Source organism: Lichenostomus cassidix, chromosome 4 (genome assembly GCF_008360975.1).
Source record: "Lichenostomus cassidix isolate B80296 chromosome 4, HeHo_3.0, whole genome shotgun sequence".
NCBI classification, from domain to species: domain Eukaryota; kingdom Metazoa; phylum Chordata; class Aves; order Passeriformes; family Meliphagidae; genus Lichenostomus; species Lichenostomus cassidix.
The window spans coordinates 34,922,601-34,946,426 of NC_139484.1; the positions used below are offsets into that span (position 1 = coordinate 34,922,601).

A 23,826-nucleotide genomic window follows, 5' to 3' on the forward strand; every position below is an offset into this window, starting at 1 on the left:
GTTCTTTATATCCTGGTAAAGTTAATTGTTACGAATGCTGAGTTTAAATCTTAAGTAAGCTTCTTATTTCAGGTGTCATAATACTGTTTTGCAGTGTGAATGTGTTCGCACTGTCTTTGGAGATTTCCATAAATTGGATAACATAGTACTGGGGAGGCTGACTGAGCTTGCCAGTCACTCTTGAGCACTGTGCTGGAGTGACTGAAGCGCTTTGAGGCTGTGTCTGCTTTAGTTTCACTGTCTCTTTGATGTGCCATGTCGTGACACAGCATCACAGCCAGGGAAGTCTGTCTGGGGATGAGGCACCCTAACTGGGAAAGCCCTCGGCAGCCGGCTGACTGTTGCAGCTCCAGCAGCCTTTAGAGCCAATAGCTCAAATTCTGCTGAAAGAACATACAGTGACCTTTTGCAGGTTGATGTGAGCTGACTCTGTCAATAGTTTACACTGATGCAAATGGCTTTGCTCCCGAGAATAGCTGAAAACTCTTTGGCTGTGTTTGCAGAGCGCTGAATGTAAGCTGATGAATGCCAGTTTTTAGTTTTGGCCTGGATGGGTGGCCATCGGTGGCTGAGCTTACATCAACAGTGTTGGTAGCACAGTAGGTGTTGCTGAGCACCCAAGGCATAGTTTATTGTGCACCAGAGGGTTCACTCTGGAGTGGATGTAGACTGGTCCCATGGACTAGCTGTGAGCTAGTAGAAGACCTGGAAAAGCTCAGTTCTGTGAGTTCTGGGCAGTTAGTTCCCATTTCTCCCCAAGATCTGTATAGATGTAGCCTAGAAGACCAGGCAGAGGAATACTGCCCTGTAGGTACACACATATACCACATTGTCCTTCCTTGCCTCCCTTGGTGTTTTAATAAGACATAATCACTTCCTTTGGAAAATTATATTACAATTTAATTAACCTAAGTGTTATGAAATGCCTTTTAGTGTTCTGTCCGATTTCTTTAAATTGTGTTGTACTTTTAATTATTTCTTATAATAATTTCATAGAAGTTTTCTGCTTTCCGTAAGATGACACTGCCTAAATCTATAGAAAAGATTTTTCTTCCACACTATATGTGATCATTTTCCATTTGTTTATTTACTTTAAAAATATGAATAATGAATAAATGATAAGCAAGTATATAAGGAATGTAATTATATACCAAGTAAAGGCATTTGTTTTGTTTTGTTTTGTTTATTAATAGTTGCCTCACACAATGATCCTAATTGCCATTTATTTGGCAGTGTGCTGACCTCCAAAGAAGCTGGTGCCTATTCAGTGACCTGATGTGTGTGAGTGCCCAATATTGGGAGTAAGGTTCTTATGCTGAAATCCCTACACCTTTTGATTTGTTTTTATAAGTTCCAACTTCCATGCTTAAAACATCTGTACCATGTAATGCAAATCAAAGATTCACATAAAATCCATTATGAGAAGGATGTATAGGATTTTTCAAGCCTTTTAGTGATATCTCTTCAAAAGTCACATGAATCATGAACATGAATAGAGGAATGGTTAAGCTGTTTATTGCCACATGTCTTGTGAAAATGCTTATAGCAGTGAGAATGTCACATATATTCTTATAGTGAAGAAATGCAAAGAAGTGGTTATTTAATTCTATGAAATGTTACAGAACTGAATAGTGAAAGAGATCAAGAAATGGCTTATTAACGCTTTCATTAGTCAACTGGCTCACAAATTTATAAAGAACTTCCCCGTAAACATAATTGCTTGATTATTTTTTGCTAAGGAGTTGGAGTTCCAATAGTGCATCCAAACTATAGATTTCCTGAAGTTAGTCTTTACTTGTAACATGAGAAATAGTAGAATAATTTACCACACTCTTTTAATTTCTCATCAGCTTCTTAAGATGTTCTTAAACTAAGAAATGTTTTCTGTGTTGACTATACAACTTGCTTGCTCTGAAACACTTTTTTTTCTCTCTTTATTTCATTCCAGGACAATGCATCTGTTAATAGTAGGGTCAAATCCTTGAGGACTGCAGTCTCTGTGATTTGGAGTGTGCTGAATAAGAGAGCTACTTAATTCACATTTAAAGCAAAGATATACACAGTGATTGGGAATGTTTGTCTATGTTTCTTTATAATATAAAGAAATTTGCCAACCAAACACAGATCCCTATTTGAAGCACAGGGATTTTTATCAGGGTCTGGATTTGTGAGAACATGCACATAGCACTTTCCTCACAGAGGAAAAGAGAATAAGCCTTTGAAAAGCAGAGTCATTAGCATGGTCAAAAGTTTAACCTTCCAAAAATAGATGAGTATAGTTTGTTGTCTCTTATTGGGGAAGCAGACTGACTCTGAATGCCATGTTGTGACTACCACAGTGCTCTTGTAGGGACAAGACATTCATAGTCAGCTTTTACTCCTACAACCCACCCACTCATATCAGGCTAGTGAAGTAGAGTACTTCACTTTATTGCAGTGTGAGCCTGTTTGTCCCTTAAAATCTATGAAAAATAGAATGGAGATCATTAATGAAGCAGTTTTGTTACAACATTGCATGCAGAGCATTAGCAGTAAGCACTGGAACAGTAATCAGTACCTCTGCAGTGTGCCCAGTCACCCAAGCAGACATTGTCCTGAACTCTGTCAGAACATCTTGCATGGCAACTTCTTGAGATACTTTTTCTTCTTAGAAGTCTGGGGTTTTTTGGGGTTGGGTTTCTTTTTCTTTTTTTTTTCCTACATAGAAAAGCATGTGTGCTTATGGTCTGCTATTACATTACATATTATGTAACACCAGGCTGAAAAGAAAGGTAGTAAATCTTACTGTGGCAAGAAAAGCAATTGCTTATACTTTGTAAAATTGTTTTCATGTTTATTGTACGTGAACAGTACAAGATGTGATAGACTTACTGAGTTATTTTCTTCCTTTATTTCGAGTGCTGTGAATTTCTGAATGATATAGCAGGAGCATTTATGTCTCTTAGTGATTATTACCAGATTTTTAAGTTAATCATTTTGGGTTTTTCTTGCCGTTATAGTATTAACTGTATCCTGGGCTGCACCAAAAGCAGTGTGGTCAAGTCAAAGGAGATGATTCTGCCCCTCTCTGTGCTCTTTTGAGACCCATCTGGACTGCTCTGTGCAGCTCTGGAGTCCCCAGTAGAAGAAGGACATGGAGCTGATGGAGCAAGTCCAGAGGAGGGCCACAAAGTTGGTAACAGGACTGGAGCACCTTTGCTATGAAGGCTACTGAGAGAGTTTGGGGTGCTGAGCCTGGAGAAGAGAAGGTTGAGTGGAGACCTCATAGGAACCTTCCAGCATCTGGAGGAAGCCAGAGGGGGACTCTTCATCAGGAACTGTAGTGGTAGGACAAGGAGTAATGGGTACAGATTGAAAGAGGGAAAACTTTGGTCAGATATTAGGAAAAAAAATCTTTACTGTGAGAGTGTTGAGGCACTGGAACAGGTTGCCCAGGGAGGTTGTGGATGTCCCAGCCCAGGCAGTGCTCAAGGACAGGAGAGATAAGACCTTGAGCCACCTGGTCTAGTGGGAGATGTCCTTGCCCGTGGCAGGGGGATTGGGTCTAGATAGTCTTTAAGGTAAATTCCAGCCCCTTTAAATTCCGTGATTCTGTGAGAGTTAAAAGCAACATTTTTATTCAGGTTAGCTGAAGGAACTGAGATAATTTAAACAGATTAGTTGATGACATTATTATTAAACTCTTCAAATTCATTATTACAAGTATTGTTTGTCTGTAAATCTCAAAGTGTTTAAGAGACAAATTTGCAAGAGGGATGCTGGTGCCTAAATGTCCCTGCAGGCATCTAAATCAAGCATTTAAATGTCAATGTATTCATACCTCACCTATCAAGTACTGAGAAGAAAACTCCTTTGGATTTTTACTTTCAGATTCCATAGCTGTATAAGCTGATCATTTGCTGCTCCTCAGCATTTTCATGGCTTACAAAATGTGACCAGAGAGTTGAGCTACAAGGAACCTTTGCACCAGTGGCCTTATTTGTGAAAACAGCAGATATGCAGCATGGATGCTCATGTCTTTTTTCCCATGGTGATGTGCAGACGATGTCCTAAAATGTGCTCATGAGAAAAGAGCTTCCAGAAAAGATGATGTAAAATGGTTTTGCTTAAAATAATTAGCTGAAATATTTGATAGACCAGAGTCACACTTCTTCCTTTTTCCAAGGGTTTTACATACGGGTTTTCATGTTAAACAATTGACTAGTCCTTTCAGAGACTTTCATGATGGAGCTGTTCTATTTAGAATTAAGTACTTAAATGTCTTTTTAAGCCAGAGAGACGAACTGTGTAACCTAGTGATTATTGCAGCCCTTTGGGATGGGGATGCAGCCTTTCAGATTCCACAACAATGAACATTTCAGTATTCTTAAATTAAGCGTTCATAATAGCAGGGTCTTGAACTCAGTCCTCCAGCCTCCCAAATGAATAACCTAATCACGGAGCTGTGGTAATTCCTATGTGTTCACTGTGATCAGGGGAATCTTTGTATTTCTTGTGGTGCAGGGGAGGTGTGCTGTGAGAACACGAGGATGAGTGCAGAGTCTGTTAACACAAGCTGGCTGTGTCAGTCTTCTGAAAGTGGAGAGCAAGTGGGCATTGGAATAGACGACCCTTTATTTGAAGGGGATTTGAACCTGTGCTTTCTGTTATCTCATGTGTGTGTTGTAGCCAGTGAGCGACCAGGTAAAACAGCAACTCCATCAAAAGTGCTTTGAAAGAATCAATGCTGCTTGGTTTTCAGAAGGAAGTTCAGGACCGTGTTTCAGAAAATTTCAGAGTTACAAATAAGGAGAATATTTGCTGCCTTCTGCCAGAAATGAGCTGCCTGAGCCTGGGGAAGGCAAAGAACTCAGCTTTCTTGACAGGCTTTTGTAGTGATTGGCTCTATGCTGAATGTTCTGACTGTTGTAAACTCCTTTCCTAGAAACATGCTTATATATATACACATGCATAAATTTGTAGCCTTGTCTAAAAATAGAGATGTTATAGTACATTCTGCAATAGGGTTTTTTTAAAGAAAAATTATACATTATTTCTATATAAACTTCAAGTTTTGGAATACCACATTAAAAAAACAAAACAGCAAAACCCTGCATGTAATTCTCCCTATCATTAAAACCAGCAAATTAGTTAACTGAAATAATGAAAATAATGATAATTGAAAGTGATTTGTATGGCAAAAGTGTGCACTGCTTTGTTAAAATAATTGCAGTTCTTGTGCTGAATATGTTTAAATCTCTACTTGATTTTTAGTATTTTTGACAGAAGGTTCCTTTTGTCAGCTTTAACAATTAATATTGTAATAGAGCAATCTAGGGACTTCCATGATTTAAGTCAAACAGTTTATACGCTAATACACTGTAGAATTTTGCACTCCGTTACTGTAAGTAGAACTGATTGAGTATCTGTTAGGTTTGTTCAGTATTTCTCAATATAATTTTTTATTTTAAAATGCTTATGACACTATTGAGCATAAGGCAAAATGGTTTAAATTCCTGATGTAAAATATCTGCATCAGGTTGAGTATTTGAAGATTTTTCAGGCAAAATGCATATTTCAGAACCCTCAAGTAGAGAAAACAGCATTTTGCTCATTTATACATATTATTTTACTTTAAATAGTCTAACTGCCTTACTTTGAAGCAGGAAGGTGAAATTACTCAGAGAAGGGGATTTTATCAAATCCATCCTTATTGTCTGCTTCATAGGCCAAAAGCTGGGCAAGGTTTAACACTTTCAGTAATGCCACATTTGCATTCCCAGTGAAAATGTTTCAGTTCTTCCTAGGTAACTAGATCTGTTTGTCACTTAGCATCATTAACCTTCCCAATTCTATGGAACATTAGAGCAGAATCTATGGACTAGTAGGCTGGAAACACATGGTGTCTGCTGAGGCAAGCTTAGAATTGAATACGTGGCACATGAACTCTGTGTCATAAGTGACATGGGAAAAAGAAGGGAGAAAATTGGGTACAAAATCTGATAAGACGACGAGATGGCTATGGGGGAAAGAATTTAGGACTCGGTTTACAAAGGAAAGACACCAGAACAAAGAGAAAGAAAGAGTGGGAAGAGAATCTGTACAATTTGGTGTGGTGGTGATCACTGGGCTAGGTGAGGTATTTTGGAAACAGGGCAGTGGAAGCAGGATTTAGTACAGAAAAGAGGCAGATGACTTCATGGAGTCTTGATTTCACCTACACTGCTGGAGATTACACTTGGAAGGTGTTGTGAATTAATACCCTTTTCTCCCTTACGAGATCTGATCCAAAACAGTGATTAAGCACTGAAGATCATTTGCATTCTAGACAGCATGAAAAAACGTGTTTTCAGTTCAAGAAAAACATTGCCTCATAAGCAGAATAACAGTAGACATGGAAAGGAAAAGATAGAAGTGAAATTACTTTAACTTGATGAAATTTATCATTAGTCCTGCCAGTCCTGCCATTGTCTCTGGAGCAGTTAGGGAACATTAATGTTAGGTATATATTCAAATCTGTCAATGGGACCTTATTGATTGATGACTTATTTGATTGCAGATGAGGCTGTAAATGTATTTGTATGACAGAGATAATGTCTACAAGGTGTAGTTCTTTCATCATGAATTTTAATTTCATAGAGATAAAATGTCTATTTTCTTATTTGATTTTGGAGTAGAGATACGCACTTGAAATTGATTATTTGGAATGTTAATGCTGTGGGAATCTCAAAGTGGTTTAAAATAGGAAATAACATCTGTCTGTGTTTATGATTTCCCAGAGGAGGCAACCATCTCCTTTCCTGGCCTGATTTCAGGGATAAATTCTAACAGAATTCCGTGTCCATCAATAATAATTATTCATTGTCTTTAAATGTGTGAGGGCTTTGACAACCAATTTCACATCTAATCTACATATCTCAAACTTAGCAAATATGATTCCTTAAGATTTCCTTGAAATATAGGATTCAGAGGGTGATTGAGTTAATCTTTCTTCTTCACTTGGGAATGCTCATTCCCATGACTTTTACCTGATAGAAGGTAAGCAATACCTTGATAAACACATACTGCCATCACCTGGAAGCAAAACTGCACATTCCCTTGCTATCAAGAGGTGTGTGGGAATTGGACCACTTCCCCTCTCATCACCTCCTCCTCCAAGCTCAAATGGTGAAGTTGTTTTTATTTGTTGTGTATCTGAAGCCGTACTTGATAAGGTTTGTACATTTCAAATGGTATATTTTCTGAACTGGCAGAACCTTATTGTACAAAAAGCAAGAAACTTAATATGTTTTCATAAAAATCTAGTTGTTAATGAGGAGGATTTAACCATGATTGATAATTAGCACTATTGACTTGTTGCAGTACCCTAAATAATGTTTCCTGCCAAGACATCACAATTGCCTTTAAATGTTTAGTGTATAGTCTTTTTTCTTAGTTGAGGAAAAGGTTTTTTTCCTTAGAAGCTTCTTTTCCATGGAAGATGTAAGAATTGTTTTCTTTTTTGTTTATGTTTTATTTTTTATGTTTATGTTCATTCTCTATAAGTCTTTGGAAGACATTAATTTTGCACATGTTGAAAATTGGGCCAATATTGGTGCCTTTTGCACTGTAGCATAAGATATATTGTAAATATAAGTTATGCTAAACTGCTAGGTTTCAATTACTTCATCATGAGGAAGTGTAATAATTCTTTAGCTTGTAGTTTACAGGTTTAGACAGATTCTCTTTTTCTGCATTATTTTTGTGCCATGAAAACTAGAAACTTTTTGTAAATGAGCTTTTGAAAATGAGATTTTTTTTTTTAATGTGAAGGAAGCATTTCACAGTTGACACAATTAATTTGTTAATGAGTCATAGAGTTTTTTTAAGTGACAAAATTAAAGAGATTTGTGCAGTCAAAATCAATAAAGATAGGACAGTATATCAGTGGGCATTACCTCAGGTCCTGGAAGACAATTTAAGGACAAATTATCCTAAGGATGAGAAAAATTGAGTCTTTGAAAGAAAACTGCATGGATTACAGGTTTCCCTGGGAGATTGTGAAATACCCATCTCTGGAGACACTGAAAAGCTATTTTTGGACGTGGTCCTGGGCACCCTGCTCTTGGTGGCCCTTCTTGAGCACGGGGTTGGACCAGATGACCTCTGAGGTCCCTTCCAACATTAGCCATTCTGTGAATCTGTGGTAAGCCTGTTATACTTAGAGGCTACATTTTTGACTGGAAGGGAAATGACAGGTGCAAAAACCCACCACATTTTGTTTTATTTGTTTTTAATGATCCCCTTTAACCAATATTCATGGCTTTTATTTCCTTTTGCAAGAGTTCAGAGCACAGGTGAATCTAATTCCACATAGGGAATTAATCTCTCTACTCTGATTAGTCTTGATTTTCTCAGTGTCCTGCAAGTGAAACAAATACAGCTGCAGCCAGACCTTGGTATTATTTGGAAAAAGATTTAGTTTACTTTACATTTTATTAATTTTGAGAAATTATATAACTCAAGAGAATGGTAATAGGATATATAATCTATCACCATGAAATAACCACTGTAAATAAGGTCACCATGATTAGTGATCAGAGCTTTTTTGGCATTCAATTGGGTCACTGAATACCTTTGTGAAATGAAATTGGTCTCAGTCCAGTTCACAGAGTTTCAATTTTGTTTTTTTACCTTAGGAAACATCAGCTTTTGCTGACAGTTTCCAGAGACAGATCAAGAACTTTTGCAGTGTCTGTTTGAGAGAAGAGTTGCAGGTATAACATAACCTAGGTATGTTTTGATGCTGCCTGATGCTGTATCTATATAAAGGTGATTGTTGCAGGATCACCAAATTAGATGTTTCTGGGTTTTGTTTGTTTTTAGAAATACATATGTTATTATTTTTAAGCAAATATGTATAATTGTATAGATGCCTTATCTTCATTTTTTAATCTATTGTAACAAATCAATTCACTTTGAAACAATTTAGCTGCAATTGTATTGTTAGTAGTATTTAATTGCACACACAAAACTGATTGATAATCTGAGCTTCTCTGCTTTTTCTTCTGCTCTTTTAAAGACTTTTGGAGATTTTTAATTCTTTTTTTTAATAATCAGATCCTGTCAAAATTTTTGAATTAGTAAACTCTTGAATTAGTAAAAATCAAAACTCTGCAGGGAAAGATTTCATAATTACATGGTGTGAATAAGCATGAATTTCCTTAGAATTTTGAGATTCATGAAAAAAAATCTTCCATATATACTATGAAGCTAATGAAGTAATACATACTGTGAAGGCTGTTGTGAGACATAACTATGGCAACTTACTGGATCAAATCTCCAAGACTTCTTTCACACCATCTAATAATTCATCAACAGATAATGTACAAATTTAATTTTCACTTGCCAGGGTCTGAAATACCAGCTTGTACTGCCTTCCTGCTGCCAGCCATTATAGACAATGAAACTGTGACATTTTTAAAACACTTATAGCAGTGAAAGACTATAATTTACAAGTTATGCATAGATAGTTTTTATTTTGGAAAGGAACATAAACGTATGAAGAATGGTTGTTTTTAAACTAAATGTTCATGAAAAATTAAACTCATTTTGCATTTAGTTTGTTCACTTCAGGTAAGAAATTAAAAACCTAGGGGGTTTTGAGTTTGACAAATGATGTTTAAAAGCTCATAAATATACTAAATAATTTTTTCTCCTCTCCAGATAGCATAACCTTCTCCTCTTGTAACCAAACATACTCACTATTACCTGTGACTTTATTCTTTAGCATGTCATGGAGCCATTCATTCTTCAGCTAACACTTTCATTTTAGTTTGGACAAGTCTGCTGTGCTCATTTCAGTACTCACCTTCTTATCTTAAGAAACACATAGACATCTTTATGGGTCATAAGTTTTTTCCATGTAGACATAATAAACACTTGATTTGTTGGAGGGGAATTTATTGCAATATATTATACATCAAATTCATTGGTAATTGCAACTTACCTTGAGATCTTTCAGAATATAGTTGAGTAAAAGAAATAAAAACAAGGTAATTCTTCTCTTGTTTATGATAAATATGCAATTTTTTTTAACTCTGTGCTGCTGATTCTACAAATGTGTACTGTCCAAACAAGATAACAGTTTGTTTGGTTTTGGATTTTGTGGCAAGAGAATTTCAGGCATTAGTGAAAGCTCCTCCGTTAAACACTTCTCCTCAACCTCAGTGTTAACATTAATGCCTACACCATGGACTGTGGCTTGGCAGCTACATCAGCCAGTTCCCTCAGAACTCTGGGATGAATCTCATCAGGTCCCATAGACTTACTTATGTTCAGATTCCTCAGATGGTCATGTAACTGATCTTTGCTTACAGTGGGAAGCACTTGGCTCCCTCACTCCGCTGCCTGCTATTCATCCCCTCGAGGTGTGGGAAGGAGAGGTTGCCATTGAAGACTGGGGCGAAAAAGTTGTTGAGTACCTCAGCCCTCTCCTAGTCCACTGCTACCAGTTTACCATCATTGTTTACTAAGGGATTGTGCCTTCTTTGACCTTCCTTTTCGGGCTAACATACCTACAGAAGCCCTTCTTGTTATTCCTTGCATCTCTTACCACGTTCAATTGCAGCTTTTCCTTGGCCTTCCTCACTCTTAAACGACCACACTTCATCTCTGTACCCTTTCCAGGTCCCCTGTGCTGGTAAGCTCTGGCTGTGTTTTCTTCTTTCCCTTCAGTTTGACCAGCAGTTCCCTCCTCAGCCATGGCATACAAAGCCTCACAATTATTGTGCAGAGGCATCTATGGGTAGTGAGGTGGGTAAAGGATTTCACTTGCCACCCAGAGCCTGGACTACGCTCCACTTGCTCCGTTCTTTACAACTGCTGCTTTTTCCTTGCTTGGGATGGATAGAAGATCCCATGATCTTGAAATATTTCTGGTGGCTGCTCCTGTCTCAGGGAGGCTAGATCTTGGTTCCAGTATTCTATCTCCCCTTCTGATTCTCCAGTACTCGTTAACATTTCCAACTCATCCTGTAGCTCTATTACCAGGTTAGGCAGGTCATCCACTTAAGTTAGTCATTGACACAAATGCTCTCTCTGCTACAGTCCAGTGAAAGGAATAGACATTCCCTGCAGGCTGACACTTGGATGGCCACATGTGGTTTTGGGAGCTCTGACTGGGTCACTAAATCCATTTTGCTGAGCAGAGATGACTTGGCTCTACACTGGGTGGATACCATTCCACGCCTCCTCCCCGAGGGTGATGGCACCAGTTGAGCCCTGGAGCAGGTAGGTTCTCTGTGATCTGCATGTGTGAGTTGCCCTCAGGAGCTGCAGTGCTCCCAGTCACTCATGCTCTATGGAGGTGACTTATCTGCAGGTGAGGATGGGCATTGTCCCTGCTGGCAGCACCCAGGCTGGGTCAGAGCTGCCTCTGAGGCACAGCTTCTCCCCTGCCAACTCAAGAACAGAGGGTTGGGCCCATCTCTCTGCTCTAGTATTGAGGTCTTGCTGGCTAGGAAAGCTCTCCTCCCTTCCTTGGTGGGATCCTCAGCTCCAGAGTACTTTTGTCTCTGCAGGTTGCCTCAGAGCTTTCACTGAAGACTTATGTTTATGTAATGAATATGGCAACTGTGATGTGTTCAGCATTTCTGGGATAGAAGGAAGGAATCATACATACCTGCCAAAACATACAAGTCTTTATACACAGAGCTCTAGTGAATTACAACAGTTTGAGTCTATAACAACATAGCAAGAAGCATTAATCCACTTCTCTGTCTAGTAGTTTGTCTCCTGACTGCTATTATCCAGCTATATGATTATCCAGATTTTCAATATAGTGTGTAGGAGTGAAATAAGGATTATTTAAACCTTCAAGGCAGACTACTCAGAATTTTTTTTTTGTGAGTTAAGTTGCAGCTCATATTGTATGATATTTGCGATACAGTCATTGTAGATCTGAAAAAAAAGAAGGTGGTGCTCTTCATTTTCTTCAAGGGTTTGTTCATTCCTTTGGAAAGATAAGGCTTTTAAGTCCTCAGTGTGTGACAGTGTTGCAGTTGTTGTGCTTTGGAAAGAGAAAGTCAATGCCATACAGAATGAAGAGCTAAAAGATCCCTGAGAAAAACTTGTCAAGTGTGTTCTTTGCCTAACTAGGCTACAGAAATCTCTGGGAATTGCTAGCTGCAAATATCTTCTCCAGATAAGCTTCCTTTATGTTACAGTACAGTGCAAAATAATGCCTATAAAAGGGACATTGAAGTGAAATCCATTCCAGGTAGCTTTAATTATTTTATTATTGCTCTACTGTTGGATTTGAAGAAAAGACTAACTGAAAAGTGAGAGTAATACTTCATCCACCTTCAGGTAGTTCTCGGTGTCTGTCTACTCACAGTTTTATGTTAAGTAAAAACGGAAAAATCTGTGAAAGTAATTTTGGTGGCATTTCTATCTTACATAATTTTAAATAAATTCTCTGTATCAGTGCTAGCTAACAGTATGTAATTAAGATAAATCAGTTACTATGCTTTTAGACATAAACCCCACACTTACATAAGCCCACACATACAGACAGTCCTCTCCTAATCAATGTCAGAAGCAGGGGAGGATGAAAAGTAAGACAGGTTTTTGTGGTAGTGGAAATAGGATGAGTAATAGCAAGATTACTATTGAGAGATGCAGATTGTGCTATGGGGGATCAGGCTGTGGGAGACAGAGAAGCAGCTCTGAGATAAAACTCCTTTTTGTACTACTTTTATGTATACACAGTCACAGTGCAGCCGTGTCACAGATTTTTATATGTATAGCCTCCAAGCTGTAAATATGAAAATGGTATAAAGTGAAAAGTAAGTTGAAGGATAAAATCACCTATAAAAGAAGTGTTCATCTAGCAGTATATATCTTTTCTTTGATAAGATAATGTAGTACTCTAATTTAGAATGAACACTAGAATAAAACATTATAATGGGTATGGAGAGGACCACTTCTGCTCATAACAGTTAGCAGAGCACAGTTACACACAGTTCACCTGCCAAGTGCCTCGTGGTTTTCTTCTGCTTTCATTACAACTATTTCTGATCTGCCTTTCAAGATAGCCTTTTTGTGGAGTCACATGTTTAATGGACATTGTCAGCATTTCACAAGTAAATTACTTTGTCACTGGAGTCTGTGCTACTATTCTTCCAATATCGGTATTCTTATCTGTGTCCACAGCTGTGAACTACTTGCATTCTTTAAAGTCTCCATGTTAATAAAGCAAAGTAGAGCATAGACTTAGTGATTGAATAATCTACTAGGAAGCACTTTGTGCTGTTGTGAATTTTGGTTTTTTTTTAATTGAGCTAGGAATGCTGAATACAAGCTGCAGCTCTCTTTCTTAGACGTTCTTTGGACTGTTGTCCACAGATGTTGTCTTTCAAGAGCCGTGAAATCCAGCTTTTGAGTGTCAGACTTCCCCATAACAGCAGGCTTATCTCTCTACACCTCAGTCTGTGTTTGCCCTCGGTCACTTGTAGAGGTGTCTTCTAGCCTTATTGGTCCTGTTTTGCTCCTGGTGGTCCATTTCAACTCCATTCTGCAGAGAAACATACAATTTAAAAAGCAAAATGGGATATGTCCCTGGTGCTGCTCTGCTGCTGACATTTATCTAGTTCCCTATCATCAACTCCTGAGTAAATGGACGTTCAGAGTTAATGGCCATGCTAGTAGGAAACATATTACTCCTGTACAGTGAAACTGTTCAGTGTAGAAAGCTCTTGATTCCTCTGTCACAGATTCCCAGACAGGGAATGTCTGCTGCCTGTCAGGCTTCTATACAAGATGGGTGCTGTAATTTGCAGAGAGGGTTTTGATCATAAATGTCTCTCATGTATCAAAATCAAATTCATAACTTGAGACAGTGTGTCTTGAAAACTCCCATGAAAATTTGGCTTCTTTGGATATAGGAAATTAAGTTTTTAGAACTCAGTTAAATTTTTGCCTTTGGCAAAGTAATTTCTGTCATATTTGTGCTTTGAATTGTTTTTTCGGGTTTTTTTTCAGGCTTGCCATAGTGCTCAGAAGTCCCATTCTTGATGCATATTTTTCTGTTGTGGGTAGAATAATGACTGCTTCAAGGGTAGCTCTTGTGTCCTGTTGTATCAACTTCACTACAAGTGCTAAAACCTTTGTAATATTGTTATCCTATTTTCATCTTGGTGTCTACCATGATGAACTGTTTGTACCAATTCCCAGTTGTTCATCAAGGTGTCAATAATTGATTTTAAATAATTTTCTTATTGCTGCAGGGAAAGTAATAGAACATACTTCATTACTCATAAGACCCTCCAAGTATTATTCTTGGTAGTTATAGTTATCACTATTGTAGTAAGCAATTACCATTTTAATTGTAATCTAAAAGGTATATTTTTTTGTAAGAAGCTGATGTAACATGAGAAATTTTTAGAGTTGAGCTTTACTTTGAAAGGTTTAAATAATTGCAGCAGTAGTCCCTGTAACAGGTTTACAGTTAAGGAAATGATTGGAACCTGTGCCACACAGAAAATCCAGTCCAATATCCATTTTCAGTAGCTTCATGGTGTCACTGTCTTAAGTTTTATTTAGTGTATAATCCTTTAAAATTATTGTCTTTTTTTTTTCCCCTCAGTTTGACAGACTGATGCTTCTTGCTGCTAATGTTAATAGGAATTAAATATAAGAGTTTTAAACTAGTGTCTTATCCACTATCTTGGATAGGGCTGAAAAGATCAGAGAAGATACCTAGTGAAAGAATCTATAATGAACTTGTAATATTACAATATAAGGGAATTCTTTTGCAATACAGAGGTCTTGAAGCATTTGGTAGTTCTCATTGTTTTCATTCTAGCAAATGTAGCTTTTGAGACTAGCCTGAATTTTAATATAAAGCTTTTAGCTAGAAATGTGAAATGCATCTTGATGATCATAAAATCACTTTGAGATAAACAACTGAAATTTGTCAGTCAAAAGATTGCAAAGTGCAGAACATAGGGCTTCCACAATAATTATCGAAAGGCATTATTTATTTTCATAACATAAAATCTGCGTTAGATAGTAAGGTGTGCATCATTCAGAAATTTGACAGCTGAGGTTAGAAGTATTTTCTCATGAGAGTAGAGTAATGCTATCAGAGAGGAAATAAGGCACCTGCAGAATTCTGATAAAGAAAATGGTATATATTGATGGTTCCAACTCTGTGGAAAAAGCTTGTCTAATCTATCTCAACAGCCACTAAAGTAGCTGAACTCATTATTGAACGGTTGACCTATGTGCTGTACAGCCTATTCAGTTCTCTATCTTTCAGGAATCTTTTTTAAAGGATTATGGATGTACTCTATATCATGTGCTTCAGTCTCAGAATCACTGAGTTTTTGGTACAGTGGTTCTGACCAGAAGGCCTAAACAAAAAACACTCAAGTGCAGTTTATTTTCTTATTTTCTCCTGTGAAATTCTTCAGACACTATTAAAAAAAAGAAAAAAGTTCTGCCCTGACACTAATGACACTAATGTATTTGCTCTATCTTCAGTTCTTATTACAACTGCTAGTGCATATTATTTACATTAATGGACATGTAAATAATAACATCAGTATTATGATGTGCAAAGCTGGTAAGTTTTTGGTTTAAAATATACAAGAGGTTGTTTCAGACAGATCAAGTTCTATCAGCCAGATATCATGTTAATTATTTATCTTCTTAGGTATAAGCACATGGGAATTTAGTCAGCCTCAGATAGGATCATGACATCCAGGTCTCATCTGGGGATCATATGAATTAAATGAAGACATTTTGAATGACTGTTTCAAGTCTAGAATCCCCTTGATTAAATAAGTTTCAATTTTATTTTTCAGATTGCAATATAAGCAGTATGATGTACAGCATCAGAACAGAGCTGAACAAAATTGGTTTTGAAAGGTTAAAATGGTTTATTTTGACACCCCTGACCTCAAAGCACTTTGTGTTATAAGGGTTTTTTTTTTCTTTATTTCAAGTAATCTGCAATTTCTTTTGTGTTATTTTGGGCAATGAATGGAGTTAAAAGTGATCACCATGTCTCCATAAATAGTCATCTGTATTTATCTGTATTTTCACATATCATTTGGAATATTCCTAAGGATGATGGCAGGAGTAGGAATAGTAGTTTCTAGGTCAATGACAGAAAAATTTCAATTGGAAATAACATTTCTATATGTTCTCTCTTCTGTTCTGTCAACATGTGTAGGGCATATCCTTTTTTTTCCTTTCCTTTTATTTCCACTTTGTTTTTTGGAGCACCCACTACATTTGGACTCCATTCTGGAGCCTGACCTGCTCACTACTCTTATCACTGTATTCCAGGAGTGAATAATGCTCGTGAGCAGGTGGGGAACTGCTGAAGGTGTCCCTTCCCTTTCTGCCACGCAATTAGCTGCTAGGTCCTGGTGTGGCTGAGAACATGACAGATGTGAATTCTGAGACCTAAGCATGTCCAGTGAACTGCATGCTGCTGTATGATTTTACCATATTTGCAATAATAGTTCACTGTGCACTGTTGACACTATATCAAATTAAAATTAAAAATCTGACACAACTGAGGAATACGTTACTAAGCCTGTCTGTTTAGACTAAAGCACATACACAGAAATGCAATACTGACATGTATGGAAACTGGTAGTGCATTTAATATATTTTATACTCAAAGAGTAGATTTATGATTGCTTGCTATTCTAGAAATACGCATTCTTTGCATCAGCAGTATTCACACTGTATTATCTTTCCACTCCAAGACATTTTACAAGGGCATGTAATGACTTTGCAGTGACAGAGGGTAGGTTTAGATGAGGTGTTTTAGGAAGAAATTCCTTCTTGTGAGGATGGTGAGGCACTGGAACAGGTTACACACAGAGGCCCTGGAAGTGTTGAAGGCCAGGTTGGGTGAGGCTTTTAACAGCCTGGTCTAGTGGAAGGTGTCCCTGCCCCTGGCAGCGGGGTTGGAACCAGATGGTCTTTAAATCCTTTTCAACCCAAACCATTCCGTGATCTTTGAAAGTTCATGTACTTGTCACAATGTTTAAGATTTTTAGTAACACAAGAAAGTTGTGCTTCAGTTTTAAAATGCAGTGGTGCGTGATCTATTCTTGCAGAACTGTAATGTGTATTTTATAGTTCCATAAGCATTGATAATGTGATTTTTGTTAGTTTACAGTTAAATATGCACCCATTTAACAAAATCTACTAAGTTTTAATGTGATACTCTATAGTAATTCACCATAAAAAAATGTCAGACAGAACTTGAAAAATATTATATATACACTATATATATCTTACATAGGTATTTTATACATGTGTATAATATATCTGCACAACAATCTTGTTACATTAGGGTAATGTAGGTCTCTTAATTAATGCACTTTTTTAAAGTAAAAAGATGTTTTAAGAAAAAAACACAGTGGTCATGTCAAATAAAGCTTTTGATCATAAATGTCATGTGTCCGTGTACATCCTCTGAATTCTGCTCTTAGTCTTTAAATATTACCAAATCCTGTGAAAATGAGAGCACAAGTTTACCTGTCCTGATACCTGGACAGGAATCGTGTGCTGCTGTAAGCTTTAGACACTCAGAGGTGGTAAAGACAATTTGGAGGAAGAGCAGGTAGAGAGGATGAGATCTGATAAACAGAAAGAGTGGATTCCACAATATGATGTGATGTAGTGTTGCCCAATCTTTTTAAGTAAAAGAAACATACTCTCATAGCTGAAACTTAACCTGACTTGAGGAAGGACAGAAGTGATAAAAATCAAACTTTGATGAGAACTCCAAGGGCTGTGTGAGGGAAGCAGCAATAATGGATCATAACTTGAAATTCATCATTCAGAAGAGTCCATACACATTACAGGCTTGCCTACAGCCATGTGATCACAGGGCTGGTGGTCTGAACTTTGGAACCATGTTCCAAAATTCTCAGCCCAAGGAGAGAAACATTAGGTGCTTCTGCTTTTGAGTTTCTGGCCACTCTTGTAGTCTTGGGACTCTGGTCCAACATCTTTCCTTTAAAAAAGCTGACTGGAATGTTCCAACCCTGAAATACATGGCTTGGGTCTCCGATGTATCTCTGCCCCATGGTCACTCATGCACACATTCCCTCAGCATCTGATAGCGCTCAGGCATCAAGTTTAACCCATTGGTGGATCCAATAGGTAGCAAACCGTGTAGGCACAACAGAGGAACCTTATAGCAATAAGCAATTTTAAAAGTACTTGGAGAAAGAAAATTTAAAAATACCCTTACAGTTCAGGCTGAGCATTTGAATTGGGCAGAGGGAGGACACTTTGCCCGTTATTTTTCAGTAGATAACATCAATACATGACATATGGTGTCAGTAAAAAACATCCTCTTCTTTTAAAAGGAATCCGTTTCCACAAGTTCAGCTGGAAATTCAACTCTCTTTCCTTAGTCCCACTCATCCCATCTGTGCAAAGAAAATGTACTGCTCTAGGGAACAGATGGAGTCAGTGGATCTGCTTTGTTGTGCTGTGGGCTCCACGTTCTGGGTTAGTCACGTTCCTTGAGTGGGGTACTCTTCTGCAGTAGAAGATAGCAAGCATGTTACGTGAGTTTATTAGATACTCAGCATATAAGAAAAAAAATAGGGTTCTGAGTGCCTACCAGAGTTTCTCTTTCTGGATGCATTTGAAATTTCTTAATGCCTGCCTAAATGCTATACCTATGTTTGTGCCCATAATTTCCTTTAGTTTTGCTTTTTTATTACATATCTGTTCTGGAAAAACAAAGTCAACAACTGTTCTGAAAATGAAAAATCCATCCCTTGCAATTTGACTTTAAAAATATTTGTAGTCTTAAAAAGCATGGTATTCACCATGCAGAAATTAGGTTCAAGAGAGATTTGTGGTCAAAAGAGTCCTTTTCATCTTGTTGAACAAGGATAGATTCAAAAGTCATCAGAGCAAATGCAGAAGGAAGGAGTGTGGATGGTATCACAGATGTAACATTCTTCCCTTGGGTGCAGTTGAAGTTTTTGTGAGAGTTTGCTATGAAACTTGATTGAAATTTGCTATTTGGAAGAGCCACAAAGGAAACATGAAAAAAACTTTCAAGAGTATGTGAATCATCAGTACCTGTATTTCAGTACTACTGTTGTCAAGAGAAGGCCTAGGCTTTCTTATTGCAACTACGAAGTTATTTTACAATAAACTTCTGCATCTTCTGTGCCTTAAGCATTATATTAAATTTAAAACTTTAACAAAAATATCTTTTCTTTTGTAGAAAAAAATACATTTACTTTTTCAGTGGAATAAACTTCCACTTTTTTAGAGCGGTTGGCTTTATTTTTCAGTAAAATAACATAAAATAAAATAAGGAACATGGACTTTGCAGAAAAGGATAGGGGGCTCAGGGCATATGAAAGTTTAGATCTTCAGGAAAATTGAGAAAACAGAGCAAGGTCTTCTGTCTGTCTTCTGTCGTCACTTCCTTAGACCAGATGTCCTCTCAGGCAGATCTTTTCTTGCATGTGTAGATCCTCTTTGATAATGGTGGTTAATCAAGAAAAAAAAACCTTTAATAAACTTTTTTTTTTTTCCTTCTGACACACACTACTCAGTGTCACTTCAGAGATGCTCTTTAGCAAAACCGTCTTTTAAGGGTCAAGTCCTTATTTTGAGATGACAGTCACCACTGTTGACACTTGTGTAAGCCGTCCAAGAAGGTGACAGGTATTCCAATAACCTGTCAACACCTTACCTGTGACAGCTACTCACGGGTTATATCTTCTTGAAACATAGGTCACACTTTTCCAAAGGCAACTGTAATGTCAAATTAAGGTCACAACTTTGATACAGATGTGTACAGACATGTGTCTGTTACACTATGCCGTGAGAATGAAGCAGAAAACAGTGAGGTGGTATTTAGAATCAGTCAGAGACCATGAAGGTTTTCTTCTGTCTGCATACATTTTTGACTGTATAGTAGCTGTAATACATCAGTGCTTGTGATTAAATTGTTGTCATATGACATTTGTAGTGCTGTATTGGGTATGGTACGTAAGGGGAAGGTATAGGAAACACCTTTGACACTTTAATTATATTCTGTCTACTTCTAATACATAAGCATCCAAGCTATGTAGTTACATATAAGTGATAGACAACGTAGGCTTTATTCCTGTGTCTGCAAAGACTGTTATAGATATCATACTTTTTACCATTTTAGATAATGTTGCTCTTATGTGTATTTACTGTACCTGAATTGAAATGTACCAACTGATGGGTCAAACCTTGTGAACTAACTGCAGTAATGAAAATTTGTTTGTGTGCTGTTCACTGCTCTACTACACACTGCAATAATGCCTGTAGTCTCTTCTGCAGACATTTTGAGGATTTGATATTACTGAGACTAAAAATGAAATTTAGGAGAGTTGTAGCTAATGTATTCATAACTTTTTTCATTGAGTCAGGTCACCGTATTTTGCAGATATGAAAGAGTTTTAGTATTTTTCTGATTTTTTTAGGTTTTTTAACATGAAAATATTTGGAACAGAGAAATTGGATGCTGCAATTTGACAGCTGATGTTTAACTGGTTTGCATTAACACTTTTTCCAAGCAGTACTTTTATTGCATGTAATACCCCAAATTATTGACACTTCCGTAAATGGTGGCCAACTGTCACCAGAGTGACAGAGTGGCCAGCATCCTACCTGTGCAGCTCCTGGTTTCCAAAACAAGACATCTGGATGCAAAATACTGGATGTGAACTGGTAATTAAGATATAATCACTGCAGAAATGTATGTGGGCTAGTTGGTGAGAGATAAAAGCATGACAGGAGTTGTTCTAATGGTTCTCTGTTATCAAAAGCCATGTTTATTTGCTCAAAAGTGCCCCCAAGCACTTTTAGAAGTGTTAGTGCAGGTATAGCCTGCCACCTTTCATAATCTGCAATCCACTCTGTCCGACTATTACCCTTTTAAAAGAAACAAATTATATCATTTGTCAGTGCTTTCATGTAGTGCCTCGTTTATTAGTATCTCTGTTATCTAGACCTTTTTGATAGACAACAGGTTTTTTCACTACTAATTTTCAGACTCCCATGTGGTGCAAATGGTTTTTCTTCATTATTTTCCCTTTCCCTTATCGGTTTTATTTTTACCTTTTTTGCCCCTTTTTATGACTGAGATGTGGTACAGCAAACATATTCATGACGTCTGGTCTTTTTTTGCTTTTTAGTACATACTACTGGTTCACTGTAGCCTTGTATTTTCCTCAAAGAAAGACTGCTGTTTATGGCATTTCTTTTCAGGTACATTAATTTAATAGAGTGCATTATGGCCTGAGCCGTGTGGTATTTCTCTCATAAATGACTCACTTTGGGTCCAGAAGTCAGCTGCCTGTGTGGTTTCACCAGAGGTGCTTTGAGGAAGCCTCTGGGTTACCATCAACTCAGGTGCATCACAAGCTACAGAAAACTGACCTCCATCTGTTCCCCTGATTTAGCTCACCCCAGGCTCAGTGCATTCCTTAGGTGACATGGAGCAATCCACTTGAGCAGATGGTCTGCTCTGGGCCCTGCTGGCTGTTGGGTGTATCCCGCAGAGCCCCACGTGGATGGATGGCTCCCAGCCCCCAAGGACAGCTTTCTGGAGAGAACCTGTGACCTTCCTTAGTTTCCAGGTCACCAGGGTGATCCTGTGGTGGTGGCGGTTGGGTGGCTGCAGCTGTTAACTTTTTAGCTGACTTTAATTCACATTATGTAACAATTCATTCAGTCATTATTATGCTAAGTATTAATTAGTATTATATAACAACCCACTCAGTGATTTATATCTCTCTGGATAATGAGCCTCCAGCTTTCTGGGGAGTTACGTATTTTTAAAGGTACTCTCAGTCCTTTTGAACTTGGGAAAGTGAGTAATGCCGTTGCTGTAGGACAGTACCTTACATAGTGCAGTTTCCTAATATATCAATTTATTCTAACAACTGTGAAACATTTAAAGATGACTGTAATGTGATTATTTGCCACCAAATTATACCTTAGTAACTAAGGTATAACTTGGTGAAAAATATTTCAATATAGCATTCATAATGATCACATTATGTTTCTCTGACTTCTGTTTTGAGAACCACGATTTTCCAGATAATATAAATTCATTGAAAAAGATAAAAGCTGTATGTAAAGAAAATTCAAAGTAAATTCTTCCAATGGATGTTTCTGCAGTGAGTTTTCCCTTTTCACATGTGCATTAGCAGCAGGAACCTGATGATTGATCAAAGGATGATCCCGTCCTTTAAAGAGATGTAGAAAATATAACTGGATGTAAAAGTTATAGCCAGTTGCTGCAGAAATTGAATGAGTCTTGAGTTGAATGAATTGCTTTATTTGAATTTCTTATTGAATGAATTGCTGAAGTTGCATTTGCTACAGAGATTGATATTAGATAGAGATTATTTTTCATCTCAGAAGAAATGGTTAGCAATAAGTGAAGGGGGTTTTGCCCCCTGTGGTATGAGAAGGACTAGGTTATAACTTCTCCTAAAGCTCTTAATTCCCCTTCAGGTCAGCCTAAGGAGAGCTATTCTCACTCTTAGTGAGAATTGTATGGTGAATTGAAAAGAAATTGGAAATTTCTTTTCAATTGGAAAAAAATTTCAATTGGAAAGAAACATTGAAAAAAATTGTTCTTAAATTATTCGTGGTACTAAATACAGACGATCTGACAGATGAATACCTGAGCACAGATGAATGACACATACTGCCACAATCAGTATTGAATGGTACTTTTGTCATCAATGCCATGTCCATATGAGTGAAATAAAGAGGTACTGAGGGGGGAAGGAATCCATGGGTCTGGCTGACTCTAGAAACCCAAGAGGCATGCCTAATGATTTGTATGAAGAAAGTTGTGTCTTAAAAAATTTCCAGACCAATTATAAGAAAAAAACAGCTAACTAAAGAGTTGTTTCTGATTTAAGGATAGTATATGATATCTTGTTTGGAGACAAATTGAAAATTTAAGTTTTTTACCCCTGTATTTTCAGGGACAAGCAACTTCTTTTATTGATCTGTAGAGCTGAGTATTTGTTCAGGCATTAGCATCCCAGTTCCTGTTGTATCTTTCTCCCTAGAACTCACAAAGAACAAGGAAAAGATTATTGCCTTGACTATGTCTCATTTTCCTGACATAAAACATTAAACATTCTCTTCTTCATTTTAATCCTCAAGTGGTTTGGAGATTACTCCAGCTTTCATTAGGTCTTCAAATACCAACTCTCATTAGTTCATGGATCACAGTGTAAACCCTGATCTTCCTTTTGTGTTGCCTCAGAGGAGCACAAGGTAAACTTCTATGAAATAATGTAACTACTCCATAATTTAAAAGGAAATCCCTTTTTGTGATGACTGATTCTTGAATTTAGCACTAGTTAGGTTCATAGTGCACTGAAAAACATAGTTTCCCATGCTGGATAATATTGTCTTATTGCTTATATTTCTCTCCTCATTTGCTTTAATTGTAAACACACTTGGGCAAAAACTAGGTTTTGCTGCTGAGCACAATGGGCTTATGATTCTTAACTAGAGATGTTAGACACTGTTCTAGTGAAGAATCTACAATAAAACTTTAATTCCAACTGTTCTTGATAATGTTGCTGACAGTTTGTCCATGCTAAAAGCTTAATAAGATTTGCTTGCACTTTGAAATTCCGTTTAAAAAAAAAAATCTTCTGTTCAGTAGCTTTGCAGTTAGTATAAATGCAGAGGTGATGGAGTTTGATTTAGTAAATCCTTTTGTTTTCCTTCTGTTAACACAGTTCATGCTGAGCACAGTTAAGAGCACAATTTCAGTTTATTCCTTCTCCTTCA

The 23,826-nt window shown here is 37.3% G+C and overlaps 1 protein-coding gene across 2 annotated transcripts in view; it reads left to right on the forward strand.

Annotated features, from left to right (window-relative positions):
* The window catches only part of GALNTL6 (polypeptide N-acetylgalactosaminyltransferase like 6), a 428,069-nt gene that overhangs the window by 121,281 nt on the left and 282,962 nt on the right, over window positions 1–23,826 (forward strand). The gene's annotated exons all lie outside the window — the stretch shown is intronic.